Genomic DNA, 6,631 nt, shown 5'->3' with positions numbered 1-6,631 from the left:
TGTACAATGGTTCGCACGATTTGCATCACAATGGACTGAATTGTCACGCCCATGCAGCACAGTGGCGTAAATGTCAAGGCTCTTATTAGGGGAAGAGTCCCACTAGCGGGCAGTTGCCCCTTTGGCTACGTAGCCGGGCCCGGGGGGGGGGTGTTCCTTCTAGCCACGTCACTGTTCTAAACTTGTGTCTAAATTGTTTCGAGTATGTGTTGTGTTGGTAGAGGGGAGCCGGTCTCGGAAAAGTCATTTAAATAGGAGACGTGGAATTTTCAAAAAGAAAATTTGTGACATTTAATAAAAAACATCATGACTATCAACGAAAAAAAAATCTGTCTTTTAAGAAATCAATCTGGGAATTATGGTTTGTTGGTACCCGCGATTTCGCTTTGAAAAGAGAGCTCACGACACAGTGGCGTATCTTGGGTACATTTTGCAGCGAGGCACTTTGGGGTCCCATTTTCTGGACTCGGTGGGCTTGGTCGATCACTAGTTGAAACAATGACCAAGACGGACTATCACCAGACTTTTTCCTTCTCTAATTTTTATGGGGGGGGGAGGCCACAGGCCTCGAGAGGGGGGTGCGCCCTCCCCCAGTCGACAGCGCGTTGTGCCGCTTGTATGTATGTGCAGTCACAATAATTCGTGGGGGCTCACATCACCGCTGGAAGCAAATATCAACATTACTTATCACTCAAAGTGATGAGCTCCCTTCTCGGACAATGTCACCAGATTAGAGAGAGTTGTCAAGTTTTTGTTCGAGCCCACTTGCTTAAAGCACATGTAGGCCTACTCATAGTGCTCTAAAGCAATGCCGAGAGGAAGGTATTAAAACATCTCCACTATTTTGCTTTAAAAAATCACGTTTGGCCTCAAGTAGTGAAGAGGGATTGCTGTGGGATAAAAAGGATAGCAGAATGATTGCAATGAAATTACATGAGCAAGTAACGCCAATGTTGACTCTTTGCCGTATGAATATGTGGACAGAAGAATCATTTTGAATGAGCCTAATAAAGCTGACCCACTTAACGTTGCCTCTTGGAATCTTTTGTCTGTTTCTATTTGCCTTCATCCCCGATGTGACGCCTGTCACGGACTTTGGGCTTCCCCTTGCAAGGTTAAGTACGTGCATGGAAAGGCTGATATCTGTGGGACGAATGAGCCATTCCAAAGTGAAGAGCTTTGACACAAGAACAAAGTGATGCGGTATATTTGCCAGCTGCAAAGGAATCAAACCTTCTCCAGAACATTTGCATAGGGTAACTGCCACGGGCGTCGGGGGGGGGGGTTCACAAAGAACGGAGAAGATGAAAGGTAGAGGCCTACAGTACACTCGTTTTGCGTGACTGCCCGTCGGCAAATTTCATGTGGCACCCCCTCCCATTCAAAATGGTCTAACGACGTCCGTGGTAACTGCACAAGGACGGAACAGGGTAGACAAATCAGGAACTGTGTGAAGACAACCAAGTGAATTGTTGTCGCATTCTTTACTCCAGTATTGCTCTAATGCTTCTGACAATATTACCAAATGATAAACACCGCCTCCGGCGCTCTGACGCATCCCCTAGGATGAAATTCTGTCCATGGAATTATTTTTTTTTAATGTCTGTTCTTCTAAATTGACTATGCAGGCCTCATACAATGACAACACCTACTTCTGAGGCGCCGGGCCATCAAGGCACAATAATCAGTTTCCCTCAAGAAAGATGGACTGCTGGACATTAACATTAGTTCCGCCCAAGCTCATTTTTATGCACGAGATTAAATCTTGCAACAGACGTGGCCCAACATCTCAACTCCTTAGTTTTGCTACACCTAACGACTGGATCATAAGCAGCCGAGAGCGATACTCGAAAGTGATGTTCCCTAAAGTATAATACAACATTATCAGTTTCTGTTTGTCTTTGTATGGTGTTCCATGGGATTGACATCTACGTCATCTGTCGTCAGAACCTCACCTACAAGACTTGAGGGTTTTTTTTAGAATAGCGGATCTGATCTTATAAATTTGCCTTCAGTAATGTAAAACATTAGTCAGGTTTGTGTGGTGGATGCAAATGTACTCCAGACCTCAGGCATCTGAATTAAGCTAACAACGGTGATAGGCTCAGCACCATTCTTCTCCGTCGGGGTATCTTTTACGGTAAAAAGTACGACTCTCCTGGGATTGTTTCCTTCGGTGGTGGAATATAAACAAAAGTGTCTTTGTACGCTGCAACGCAGTTTTCCTTGGTGCTGACTTCGCTGAGCAAATGATCCACTAGAAGGGTATCCAATAAATCCGTTAGGTATTGGTCTTCTAAAGTGTTTGACGTACGGTACCCGGGTCTGGTACCTCGCAACGCTTTATTCAGTGACAACAGACATTGATTCATTGACCATGTGAACATGTGAATATGTCAAATTGTGTTAGCAGCCCACTGCAAGAGCAAATGGTACATTTCAGTTTCTTCGTAAGCCGAATAGACCTAAATCATAATGACGTAACGCAATGTTTACCGTGGTGCATTGTGATTGAAAGATGGGGACGACAGTCACGACACATAATGTTCTATTTCCAGAACCACGCACATGGAAAATTGTCTAAAAGATCCTGAGATCAAGAAGGCCTATATTTTCCAAAATGGTTCGTGTTAACTGCTGTGTGCCATTGTGCGTATCAAGCACACGACGAACGTCAGAGCTTTCAAGAGACCGCAAGTTTGCTCCGTCTAAAGTCGTGCGAAGGCTCGCATGACTTATGATTCTATTCCCACTCTCCACCCACAATGCATTGCTCTACGCCATATACTAGTTGAAGACCACGGTAGAGGCTAATCATAGCCATACATATCCTAATAATGATTCCGCAGTCTTGGTGAATTTGCAAACAAGAGTTCACAGCAGCAAAGAGGCAATTCACTCCAAGTGCGAGGGAAAAGGTCAATAGGTAAGTTCTTAAGACTTAAAGTCCGGGCGTAATGATGATGATACTGTGAAGTATTCTGGTGCCTTGTGTTTATGAAGCTGATTTGACAGATTTGCAGTCAGTGGTTCCAAATAAACATTTAATGGTAAATTAACCAGGTATGTATTTCTTTGTGTGCTCAGGCTCATTTAATTAAGTGTTTTCAGCCTATCCTCGTAGTTCGTCTCCCCTATCCGCTGTTTGAGTATCATTCGAGTCGCTCTTCTTTGAATTTGCTCCAGTTCAGTGGCCAATGAGATGGTGTAATGACACCGTGCTGATAGTCTGTACTCCAAGACAGGGATGAATAGTGACCCATATAATGAAAAGAGTGATTTGGATGAAGTGCCCCCGCTACTTGCCAGATGAATCCTAATGTTTGCTTGGCCTTTGCACTTTGAAATTTCAAGTCATTGATACTAGCAGTCAATACGGAGTTTATGGAATTCCATATCTGCCGTCGTCCGTCGCCTTTTGCTTTTTGTTGTGTCCCAATTCTGCCATTTACCAGTTCCAAACATGCCATTTTCCGTCGCCAGTCGTGCGTCGCCCATCAAATGGGTTGCATAGGACCTGCAAAAGCCGTTGTTTAACAAATGACAATGTGATGATTCCATTCACTTCTAAAGATCTTTTCCGAATAAGGCAAGTACAAATCCCACCTGTAAAGCATTTACTAGTCACATAATTGACAAGAAAATATCGCCTCTCTGAGAATTCAACCAAGTGATTTTTGGGGAAAAACATTTTCAGCAAAAATGTTCTGGCCAACTTATCCACAGTGTTATTCTAATTTGCATACTGTAAAAATGTGCCGACTTGTTTTCATCAAATTCCAGGAAGAAATCTGCCAACCGCTACAGATATTCTATCCTGTCCTCTCAATTTCACCTTGAAATTCAGAAATACTAGACGTGCTGTGGATAAAAAACTGTTTATTAAATGTATTGTTAAGGGGCAATTACCACCTGGTTTATGTTTCAGAAAATATGACGTGTTGGTTTTTGTGGGTGTGTATGCCATGGTGGATAGACCAATGAGAACAGGTTGTCCAGCACATCAGCATTATTTATGGGGCTAACAAGTAACGTTACTGTTTAAAAGACTTCTGTGAGCCTACCTGCAACTCAAGTCATGTCTAATTTGGAGTATACAGCAAATTTCATCATAGGTATACCCGCCCTCAAAATAATGTTGAATCAGTTCGTCTCTTATGAAAACTATTAAGGAATCAAACATTGTAAATAATCTATTATTTACATTCCGTTCTATGGGATATCGTGCAGGGACGGACAGAAATATCACATAGACTATAGACCTAAAGTCTGGCTGTTAACAAGTAAAGTTACGTCTAGAGTAACTAAGTTGTCGAGAAAAACAATCTGCCCTAACAAAAGTCTATTTTGTTTTTTTATGTAACCAAAATGGTATTATTTCATATACACGTTACTTAGCCGATGTCAGGATATTATTTCTTCTTTCAATTGGAGTTTGGCGCAACTGGAAAAACGAATACATGTACATTTTCTAGTTCTATTGCTGAAATGAGAGTCAGGCATGGTGGATCGATCGAACAAGGACATGTACATGTGAAACAATCAAGGGTCAATGTTAAAAATACCACTGCGCAATCGTGACAAAAAGAACCCACGGGCGACTCACGACGGGCGACGTCAGATATTGAATTCCATAGGAGTTGGGCTTCAACTCGGAATAAAAACCCGTACAAAATTCAATATGCCTTACAATTTTGGCACATATAGATGTGTATACAAAATACACACAGGTGCCAGCTCGACTTATCCTATCCTGCCCGAGCTGGACCAAGAGAGGGCGCAATTTTCCTATCAACGCAGACTCCTTTGGTGGGAACTGCACTTCGCTGGTTCACAAACGACAATGAAATACGCACATTACGCTCGCATAGCTACCAACAAAATGAGCACGCCCGACCAACATGGCTCTTTTCAACCGATGAGGGGGTGCTTCTGCCTCAAGGCAGATACGCTACTTGGTCGATTTCTTGGTCGAGACCTTAGAACAAATGCGCAAGCCACACACAACGAAAATGTTGGTGCACAGTTCAAGTTAGAGCATGGTAAAAAAGCCTATCAACAGTTGTGCAAAAAGGCCCACTGTTTGTTACAGTTTATAGGCCTACAACAGCAGGAAGAAACAGGATGATATCCATTAAAAAAGTTTGCTCTGGAAATTTGAACTATTTGGAATATTTTCTAGAAAAATTTTATGTGAAGAAATTTTAAAATAAATTTTATTTCTCAGATACTGTCTAATTAAGAGTTTGGCCCTCCAAAAGGTCTTCGGTTTCTGGTCAGCGAGCTCGTTGCCGTAGACCTGCGCGTCGGCAAAACAAAAAAAGTTTTTTTATTAAGGGAATAAATGAGCAGCTCAGGAAAATAGACGCCACTAATACCCGAGCCGCTGGTGCGTTATCGTGCCTTGCACGTTGTTGTTTCCCTATTCAACAACGTGCAACGTGACCGCGTATTAATATTTGATAATGCCCGCTGAGAAGTGATAAGGCCCGCTGCGTAAAACACAGGCAGGTACCTGGATACGAGAGAGTTTAGCCATAGTCTATCGACAAGAATATAATATCAAATCAGCACTGATTTGATATTATATTCTTGTCAATATTCTGATCACGGTGCCACGCAGCCCTTCCATATTTCTTTAGCCATAGCCTATCCGTATCCAGTTCGTAAGTGACTTCGTCACAAAAGCAGACGTGCCACGATTTGCAGGCTCCCATTGGACGATCGCTGAAGATGTGTGTTAACTTCCGGTTCTATGGTTCCATGTATAGCGGCTATCAATGCATGTGTATCAACTCTGCGTGCACTGCATGTGCAGTGGGCGTGGTTTAAACTGAAGTGACGTCACACTTACGAACCGGATTGGTCATGAGTCTGCGTGTGATGCAACACGCAGAACGCTCCGGCGTGCTCGCCAAGTCTATTATACAACGAGATTCTAATGGACAACTTTCAAAAGGAATACATTTTAAAATAGATGGGGTGTTAGGTTAAATGAAAGTAAACTTCTAGAACTTCTCGTGGCATCCATTCTCCCGACCCCGGTCTTGAATGCACGTTTAAGACCGGCCAAGCACATATCTATTCGGGTATAAAACGATGTCCAAAAGCTGCCAAACTAGCTTTAATCGACTGGAATCCTGCTACAGCGTATTTTTAACGTGTTTTTGAAGGGGTATGGTTGAGCAATATGTACAGTAAAGGAGTCTCTGTAATTCCCCATACATGAAGTCGGGTACACTTTTCAGATGACGTCATTTCTGTGCTAATATTTACATCTGGGAACCAGACAAACGTGGTGGTCTTATGTCCTGTGTACATGTAGAAGATGAAAAGGCTTTTAACCGCAAAATGTGCAGGGCCAGTCTATTTTAGTGTTAGTAGCAGCTGGCGTTACGTACGGATGCAGTCGCAGTGGACTTCGCGCGTTATATGTACATCATTTCCACAAAAAAGGAGGGGGAAAAAGCCGCTGGGACGCACCATTTTTGGATCTTGCTCCTGACCAGAAACCAGAGACTTTTTTTGCCTTTGTAGCCAGTTTTCAGTTTTTACCTTTTGAGGTGGAAATGATTGCGATTGCACTCAGATGTTACGGCTCTAGACAGACAAGTTACGGCTTTGGCAGTAA

This window comes from Acanthaster planci, linkage group LG06 (assembly GCF_054643075.1).
Source record: "Acanthaster planci isolate LZ-2023a linkage group LG06, COTS_SCS, whole genome shotgun sequence".
Classification (NCBI taxonomy): Eukaryota; Metazoa; Echinodermata; class Asteroidea; order Valvatida; family Acanthasteridae; genus Acanthaster; species Acanthaster planci.
Note: the sequence above shows the minus strand (reverse complement) of the source record.